The 10,001-nt window shown below is 37.8% G+C and overlaps 3 pseudogenes; 2 read left to right on the top strand and 1 right to left on the bottom strand.

The window, feature by feature from the left end:
• Positions 1 to 4,081, top strand: LOC121231927 (uncharacterized; annotated as a pseudogene).
• A 959-nt stretch (positions 4,082 to 5,040) lies between these two features.
• Positions 5,041 to 6,347, bottom strand: LOC121232300 (uncharacterized; annotated as a pseudogene).
• A 2,173-nt stretch (positions 6,348 to 8,520) lies between these two features.
• On the top strand, positions 8,521 to 9,662 carry LOC121232299 (peroxidase 16-like; annotated as a pseudogene).
• Positions 9,663 to 10,001: the final 339 nt, after the last annotated feature.

Below are 10,001 nucleotides of genomic sequence, written 5' to 3'. Positions count from 1 at the left end.
GCTGGTGATGCGGGGTTGGGTACTCTGCTCCTTTTCCGTCCACAAAAATAAAATTTATTGTTCTTTGAAACTCATTTTTATATTATTGATAATAAATAAAATGAAAGTTTTGTTGGAAAGAAACAAGGGGTCCCAATTTGGTATTAGGAGGGGACGGCAGGCAGCAGTCGGCCGCACAAACACAGAGGCCTCTCTTTTCTCTTTCTCTTCTCTTCCCTTCCCTTCCCTTCTCTTCATTATTTTGTTTCTTTATATATGGCTTGTTTCCCTTTCAAAAAAACTATTTAATCATAATAATATTATTTGCTTATTTCATTTATTAATGATTATAAAGGAATAACAATAGGATTAGGTGTTTTGGTTCACAATCTCAGCCAATTTATTTGGGTCTTTCTTTCTTCTTTCACACACGTTTTTGCTTCTTGTTTTTTCCCTTTCCTGTTGGCTGCCTCTAATATAAAGTTGAAACACCTAGCTTCCATCTTCATCTTCAACCTCATCTTCTTTTTAGGACTTCACAACCCTTTCTCTTTGTATATTCAAAGAATCAATAACAGAAGACGGTGAAGCAATCAAATAGGTAAAAAGGTATTATCTTTGGCATGTAAGGGTCTTGGTAATATGCCCCCCACAAAAAAAAGGGTCTTCCTTTGTTTCATGATCATACATATTATATATGCTGTATATATATGAAAGATTTTTTTAAAATTTTTTTTATTTATATATTTGGATGGGTCGATGATGATTCTGGTCTTTTGAAGAAGTTGGGGTATATGGTGGTCTGTAAGGGGAAAGGGATGGGCAAGTAACGAAGAAATGTGGTGATCAGCTTTTTTTTACCCTTAGATCACGGACCAAGTTTCTTCTTTTTTTTAGAAAAAAAAAATTGAAATGATTGTGTGAAGAACAATTCAAACAAAACATTGGCCTTCGAAAACCAAAGAGAGAAAAAACCCACTTTTGTTGGGATCAAATACAGTACTGGGAGCATGTGACTATCTCTCCTTTTGTTTTGCTCTTTTTTTTTCTGATTTATTTATTTACTTTTTTTTTATTTTGAGAAAAAAAATCTCAAAGCTTCTCTGTTTGAACGTATTTGATCGTTGGATAACAAAGGTGACTTCCCCCTTTTTTGCTTATCTATCTTATCTTTATTGGTTCCATTCAGTTTTCAGGTGTTCTTTTTGTCAACTCTTTCTGTGAATTTTCTTGTTTGGGATTTCATAATCCTATCATGCAATTCTAGCATACTTTGTTTCTCATACAAGGTAAATAAAAATAAAAATTCCTTTCTTGGTGAATAAGTCAAGCAGATATTGAAATAGAATTGAGTTTCTAATTTAAGTTTAGGACTTTGTTCTGCAAAATTCTCTTTGTTAATGGATTGCATTCTTTTTCCCTTTAGGAGGGGTTGGCATATGTTACAGCGATAGGGATTATATTATGTTGAAAATAGATTGCAAAGCTTTACCTTTATGGTCCCAAATTTGAATAGCCTTTTAACTATTGTTACTTGTCACTGTCCTTTTGGGAATTTCTTGAATCTAATCGACAATTGCCTTGCTGATTGATCGGTCATGATCATGTTAATGGCAAACAAAGTAAAATCTTGACTTGTTTATAAGTTAGAAATATCCAAAGTAAATAATTTTAAGGTACAAACTTCGGCTTTAGTGGAAAAGACCGAGTGGTATGTTGAGGTCGGATTGTGTATGACCATTTGTGCTCTCCTATGGATTTCATGGTTTAGCGGTTTTTCATTACCATATGATATGTTGATTTTGATATTTTTTCCAGATATAAAGGATACTTGTTAACTAGATGGATGGATATACTAGTAAAAGAGCTGCTGATGGGCTTGTTGTACCTGGCAAGGGTTCCGGCATTATCTTGAAGGATCATGTTAATAACAGAGAACGGAATGCTCAATTTTGCAACCGAATTGGGTGCAGTGGCAGGCTGAACTCAATGAAAGGTACTCTGAGTGGCTGCTCAGAAAAAGCTAAATCTTCGAGGCCTTCTTACCGCACTTCATCGATTGGCAAGGAAATAATTGGAAGCTCCTCTAGGGTATACTCTGCACCTATCAACTCTAGAAAATCCTCTACGAATCCTCAGAAAAAGCTATCATCTCAGCTGGAAACAGATTCATCTGAAACTAGTAGTGTTCAGGATGAGCCAGAAGGGTCAGAGCTCATATCCCCACCAGGAAAGATTCAAAGAGGGTTGCAGCCCGGAGCCGATGATGCTGATTCTAGGGAATTTAGAGTAATGGAAGTTGGAAGCTCTAGCACAGCATCAAACACAAGACCGAGGAGAAGCTTTAGTCAGCGTTCAGGGTTGGGCAACCAGGATGCTCTTGCTGGTCCATCGGTTACTTTGGCCTCTCGTCGTGCTTCCCTGGCAACTCGTGCCAACGCAAGCAGGTACAGTTTGAGAAATATGAAGTGTAACTCTATTTCTGATGTTGTTCCTTCTGGTTGTTCATCTTCGGATTCAAGCCTCAGCAGAAGGAAAGACACAGTAAAAAAGAGAAATGCGGATGGAGAAGGTAGTTCTTCAACTAAGGGAAAGAAGTTGAGTGGGTCATCTTTGGAGGGACGGAGCAATGTTTCTAGTCACAGTGTCTCCATTTCTGATTCAAGGCGAGCTAGAAATTGGTCCCCGAATAGTGATAGCAGTGTTGCTTCTTCAATTAGGACTCGAAGATCAAGCAGTAGTTATGGTAGAGGGAGACTCCCTAACCAGGACAATGGGAGTATATTAACTTTGAATGAGCCCCCTGTGGTCATGCCGCAAGTGCCTCAAGCTGCTGTAACCATCGATTTGAATGCACCTGTTTCCACAGAAACTGGCTCAACTTGTGCTATTTCTTACGGTCGAGCAGGTAGAATAAGTGAGAGTTTACACAGTATCATACCGTCTATTCCTTCTGAAGCTGGCATCAACCTCTCTTCAATGACCGGGATAGTTTCCGGCGCTACAATATGGATGGCATTGCAGAGGTATATTAACATTATAGTTCAATGCATTGTCTTAGGCATGGCCGTATAACTTGCTTGTTATTAAAGCTTCATCTATTACAATTATTTTATGTTACACAGGTGTTATTAGCTCTTGAGAGGATCGAACAAGATGAAGAGTTGACGTATGAGGTAACTAGTTTGAAGTGTTCCACTTGGCCTGATTGTTCTCTGTTTGTTGATTCTGTTTCTGTCTTGCAGCAATTACTTGTTCTAGAGACCAGCTTGTTCCTTAATGGCCTGAATTTTTACGACCAACATAGAGACATGAGATTGGATATAGACAATATGTCATACGAGGTTTGTTTTAATTTCCACTTTGGTGGTGTGATATTTGCATTTTAAGTTTCTCCACTCTATATGCTCTCGTTGTTAAAGGTAAAGTATCAAGTTAAGCTCGTGTTGGTATCATGATAGAATTACTAGCTCTAGAAGAGAGGATGGGTAATGTGAGCACTGCACTATCCGAAGAAGCAATGTCAAAATGCCTTAAAAAAAGCATCTACGAGGCAATATCTATGGAGGATGTTGCAAAGGTCAGCTGTGAGGTGAAAAGGATGATGTGAAATGCAGTATATGCCAGGTTCTCTCCTATGTGACTTTAAGCTCAATCAATGAGATGTCGGCTTATGGTATTAGTGAATGCAATGGTTTCAGTTCCAACATTGTTGGTTAACGGTCTTGGTTTTGCAGGAAGAGTATGTTGTTGGAGATGAAGTAGGGAGGTTGCTGTGTGAACATAGGTACCATGTTGGGTGCATACGGCAGTGGCTGCAGGTGAAGAATTGGTGCCCTATTTGCAAAGCATCAGCAGAAGCGATGCAGTCTTCTTGTTCACCTCAGAACTGAGTTGGAATTTGAATAGAAGAAAGCAACAGACTGAGTTTCATTTTGTACAAAATTGATGGCTTTTCTCTTCAGCATTTTTAAATTTTAATTTTATGGATCACATGTAAATATCAAATCCAAACAAATAAAGCAGATGCGCTTGGACTGACTCTGCACTGGAAGGAACACTCAATTCACTGGTAATAAAAACAAATGTGAATCAAAGTACACTTACTGCTGGTGCCGCTGTTTGAATTGATAAGTGTTTTCTCTCTTAATTGCTACAATTGCCTAAGGTTTACTATATATAAACAATACTTATATAATTACATTCATCCTCCTTGCTTCAAAGTTCAAGCGCTTACATTGACAAGCACAAAACCTCAGATGTATCCTCATGTCGAACATAAGCCCTTCATGATCATGCCTCTCAGTTGTACCTACAAAAACAAGAAAACAATTGTACTGAAATCAGCTCAACAATAAAAGACAACACTAGTAAGTGTATCTACTCCAAAAGAACAGGTCCAAATACTGAGAAGCTGTTGCCTCTTTTAGTAAATAAGAACTGCCTTTTTACAACAAGAACAGTCACTGCTTGACATTCTTAAGCTCAGCATGAGCAACTCATAACTAATGTGTAGACTTGCAATGTTAATTCTATATGCATATATACATAAGCTACACAAGAACATAAAATCAGAGCTTAACAAATAGAATTTTCAGGGGCATCTGGTGGGAAAATCTAAATATAAACCACAATGGACAATTTAATAGATGTCGATTTTTTACTAATAACTCAAATCAATTCTCAGATTTTAAAATTACATACAGAGCAATGCTGAATCTCTTAGATAAGTAATTTTACCTTTCCTCCTCATTGGCTGTAAATTACAAGAAAAACTTGAGATCTGTTGAAATGGCAGCAAACAGCCAACAAAAATTACTAATCGTACGACAGAGCAACCACTTGTAAGCACTTTCTTTTCAAGCAGCATACTTCAGTTGCTCAAAGATAATTATATGATCAATCCCGGCTCAGCAGCAGGTGTACAGGCATCCTGACACTCAAACCATAATTTCATCTTGCAAAGGCAGAGCTTTATCTGACTGATCCATCCGGTACATGTCAGTAATCCAAAAGATCTAGGAGCTTCAGTGTCAACATCTTGTAAACACGTTGAACCAATCACAGCTTCATGATAAACAAATTTTGAGGGAACTCATTCTTCAAAGGAATGCAAACAAATTTTTCAAGCAGCCATGGCCAATCTTCACCCAGCTGCTGAGGATTTAGCTCCATTGCCACTTTGAAATCAAGCAGAGATACTAAGCGCTGCTGCCCTGCTCATGCAAAACTTTTGTGGCCCGGTGGTACTCTGCATATGCCAGTGATTGCTTGGCCACATACCATTAACAAGCTTGCCTTGAGGCTGCTGCTTGTGGGCAGAGTGCTTTCTCGGTTCACCTGTTGACCTTGATCCAACCAAATCAACACATGACCTAATCAGTTTCTTCAAGTAGACATCCAACATGCTACTCAACAAGCTAGCACATTCTGCGGAAACCTCTCCAAGGCCCTGCACTGCTGCAATCTGATCCATACGTTTCTTCAATGTCTCAGTATCATACAAACCGCCACTGTCATAGTAGCTAATGAAGCCACCACTGCTAGCCACTGCAGGAGCTTTGCGGGCCCCACCTACACTAGCTGAGCAAAATGAGATCCCAAGTGGTGCAAGCAAAGAACCTGTAGAGAGGAGATTAATGGGATTAATTTGTTCCACCTCCTCCCCATCTTCAACAAAGCCTCCTTCACTCTGATCTTTACTAGGCACCCTTGGTCTTCCTGTGGAATGCACCAAACCTTCCCTTTGAATTTCAGGCTGCTCGACAACTGCTAGAAGATGCTGCACTGGTCTCTGATAGTCATATGGAGTCAAATCCCATTGTCCATACCCAATTTAATGCCATTGTCTCCCTTCCCAACTGACTGATATGAAACAACAATCTTTCCATTTGGCCCCAGCGGGCTGGGCCTATCCCTGAGTTTTCTATCCCGAATTCCAGACCTAACCTTTCGTGGGGATGACACTGGCAAAACACCATTTGACCATTTATCTGTATTTGGATGTGACCCTATATGTTGATGTCCATCATCTTCTCTAGCAGGAGAAGTTTTCGCAGTTTGTATCAAAGATTTCACGGGAGCTGCTTCAAAAACTGGTGGTGGAGTCTTAGCCTGACATGCATTTTTTAACATTGAACGTATCAACTGATTATGCAGTGGCAGATTCTCCCTCCCAAGTAAGCGGTAACATGACTTATCAAACTCTTTTTTACTGAGCTTCTGACTTAAAAACCTAGTCAAATCATAAAAATACCTTTTTGACCTCTCAACCCCAATCTTCTTCACTATCTGAGATTTCAATTCAGCTAAATCAATTCTGAACCTTGCTGGGTTGCATTGCTCAATAAAACAGACTCCTACACCATTCAGAAAGCCGTTTCCACCCAAAATTACAAATTTCTCCAGCACCCAACAAGTTCAATTCACCAATTTGAATGGGTATCGAGAATAAAATAGCAATTCATCCCAGTATTATTCCTAAGACACATAGCTGTATTTCAGTTTCCAGAATGAAAAAAGAGAATACAAATTGAACCACCTATAAACCAAATAATGCATAACCCAAATCACACATTCGCCAAAACCAAAACCCTAAACCCTAACCGGTCAATGAATAAATCAAAACCCTAATACTGAACTTAACGAAAGCAAGGCAGTAAATAAAAACGAACAGCAGCAATTAAAACCAGCAAAGAGTTGTTGTTGTTGTTCTTTCAGAAAATAATAAAATAAATAGAATTGAGAAATTGAAGTTGAAAAAGATATCAATGGGATAACAGAAGCAGGGGAATTCGAGGGAATGAACAGCGAAAGAGAAGGAAAACAAAGAAAGGGTTAAAAGATTGAGAGAAAGAGAAAGAGCTAACCTTAGACAAACTCGGTTGACCAATTTGCAGAGAAAAATCGAGTGCCACAGCCACTCACTCAGCTCGTTGTTGGATTCTTTTTGGATCTCCTCCCTCTCGAGAATTTTCTCTTCGAATGAATAATATCTCAATTTCCGTGTCTTGATTCAGCTCTGTTCTCTTCTTCTTGTTTTTTTTTTTCTCCTAAGAAATATTTTATATTAATGATTAGAGTTTATGTTTGTGTGTGTTGCTATATCTTCAACTTCAAAACTAGGTTGTGCATGTAATATTGTAGTTAGTGATGCCACTTTGGACTTTGACGTTGACTTTGACTTTTAAAGCCAAACACAGTCCCAGTGATGCTCAAACTTCTTCTTTCTCTGGTTTATATTTATGCATCAAATAATTTACTATGGTATCTCATCTATGACAATCTTATGAACATAAATAGAAAAAAAAATTTTTTTTTTCTTTTTGATGATGTTAATGAATGTATTGTTGGATGAGAAGGTTTCTTCGTTGGTGTCTGCTACTTTGACAAGAAATTGCATTTTCCTTATCTTTTTTATCCCTAAAGGAATGAAAGAGGGAGGGAGGTATTAGCAACTAGCTAGGTATGGTTATGGCTAAGCGTTATTTAAGTGTTTGAAAGCAATTGTTTATGTTGTTGAAGTGTATACTAGTGGGAGACTGAAGTTGATGGAGAAAGGTGCCTGATATTTATGAGGTTGACATGAAGGACCTACCTCTCCTTTCATTCCATAAAAGTATTAGGAAATGGCATTTTGTACCTCTATTAAAAATATTAATAAATTAATTTTTATAGGTTAAATTAAATAGAAAATAATTTTTTAAAAATATTTATATATTTATACTATTATAAATTGGTGTGGTTATTCTGATATTTAGATCAAATTCGAATATGAGAGTCAACATTGTTGAAAAACTTTATCTAAATATTACATTTGATCCGAAAAAGACTAAGTTTAAACCTTAAAACATATAAAGATACTTGTGATTATAAAAAAATGGTGTGATAGATGAAATAATTAAAACAATGACACAACGTATTACATGTACTTCATATTGACATAATAGATAAATTTTAATAGTAAATAAATGAAATTTTAATAAAAGTATAAAAATAATATACCTATTTATTTAACGAAGGAGACAAAATATAATATCTTAGAAAAGTTTCAGCTGCATGACCATGATTTTATTTTATATTCTTTAACTTTTCAAACTATAATATGCTTGTCTGTCCAATAGAGTGGTACAAGCACTAAACTAAATTCTCTAAGCTTTCATGTTGGGAAACACACAGACTCTCACTCACATCACATGTCCACACAACACAAAATAACAGAATGAATATAATGCGCATCACCATTCATAAAGGAAGTGAGCCCCCACTAACCATACTTCTTCTACAAAAACAAAAGCAAATCCAATCATTGTAATTAATATTGATTATTTATTAAAACCTCCTTCCTCCACCTAAAAATGCCAGCTTTGTCTAAAGAGTGTCCTTGTCAGAAATCCTGTCTAGACTATGTGTAATCTTCAAGGATCATCTTGCAATATATACAGAAACATCAATGGATTGATAACATCTGTCTGTCCAACATAGTCTCAGACCCGAGCTCTTTGCCTACTCCTGTTCTCCTCCTTACTTTGAGTCCGAGCCATGCTCAACTCGGGCGGTTACTATCACACTTGTTCCTGGCTTGATCAATCGTCAAATCTGCAGTTAACAGAAGTTGGAGCAGACTTTGTTACAGCTCCAGCAACTCTTAGACTATTCTTTCATGACTGTTTCGTCCGGGTTTATCCTTTGCCTTGCCACCGTTGTTTTCTATGTTTAATCAGAATCAGATTAAGAGGGCACTTACCTATTTATTTTGCATGTTGAAAGGGTGTGATGCTTCCGTGATGCTAGCTTCTTCATGGAACAAAAGTGCAGAGAAGGATAATACGGATAATCTTCGTTAGCTGGGGATGGATTCGACACAGTGATGAAAGCCAAGGCTGCTGTCGATAGTGTACCTCAGTGCCGTAACAAGGTTCATGTGCTGACATCTTAGCCTGGCTACTAGGGATGTCATAGCTTTGGTATTTTTCAATAAAACCTGGTATCTGATCCATCGTTGTCCACTTTAATACTCTCTGCCTGCTACAATAATCAAATCTTTTCTGTTTGGAGACTGGAGGCCATCTTATGCAGTAGAATTGGAAGACTTGATGGCAGGATCTCACAAGAGCCAGCGTGCGTCATCATCTCCCTCATCCAGATTTCAAGTTAGGCAAGCTCAAGGCCATGTTTGCCCTCATGGTCTCACTCTTACAGATCTGGTTGCACTATCAGGTACTAAAATGTTCCACCTTTTCCATCATATCAATTAGCTATATAAATAAATATACACTTGTGTGTGTGTAGGAGCACATACAATTGGTTCTCACACTGCAGCCGGTTCTCCAAACGAATTACAAGTTTAAAAAGCAAGAGCAGAATTGATCCTACACTTAACCTGCGATATGCGAGGCAGCTTCAGCAGATGTGCCCGGAAAATGTTGACCGAGAATGGCCATTGAGATGGACCCAAGCACGCCCCGAATATTCGATAACATGTACTACATTAACCTTCAACAAGGGAAGGGACTTTTCACCTCTGATCAGTCTTTGTTCACTAATGCAAGATCTAGAATATGTTAACCTATTGCATCCAACATACTGCATTTGAAGAGGCTTTTGTAGCTGCCATAACAAGCTTGGAGAATAGGGTCAAGACAGGAAAACAAGTGAAATCAGGAATGATTGCTTTGTTCTAAACAAGATTTCATAATTGATTTGGCATCATCTTTCATTGGTGTTAAGAAACAAACGTTGTAACTTGCAAGGGAACAAAAGTTACAAAACTATGAAGTCGGGACTCATTTTTCTTTTTTTTTTTTCTTGTAAAAGCTGCTATCTCTAGCTAAAGGAAATACCAGCAACTGTAATCATTTCAACCGTTGCTGCATTGCAAAAATGCAGGATTTAGGGTCAGGCTTCAACCATAGGCTTAGGAAGAGATTGCTCCTTCCGAGACCTGCTCGACTGTCGTACAGAGTAAAAAGGATGTTTTTGATAACCTAAAAGTTCAAAGTAATGGTTAAATCTGAAGTAAG

The sequence above is a fragment of the Gossypium hirsutum genome, chromosome A07 (genome assembly GCF_007990345.1).
Source record: "Gossypium hirsutum isolate 1008001.06 chromosome A07, Gossypium_hirsutum_v2.1, whole genome shotgun sequence".
NCBI classification, from domain to species: domain Eukaryota; kingdom Viridiplantae; phylum Streptophyta; class Magnoliopsida; order Malvales; family Malvaceae; genus Gossypium; species Gossypium hirsutum.
This window is presented reverse-complemented; position numbering and strand designations above follow the sequence as displayed.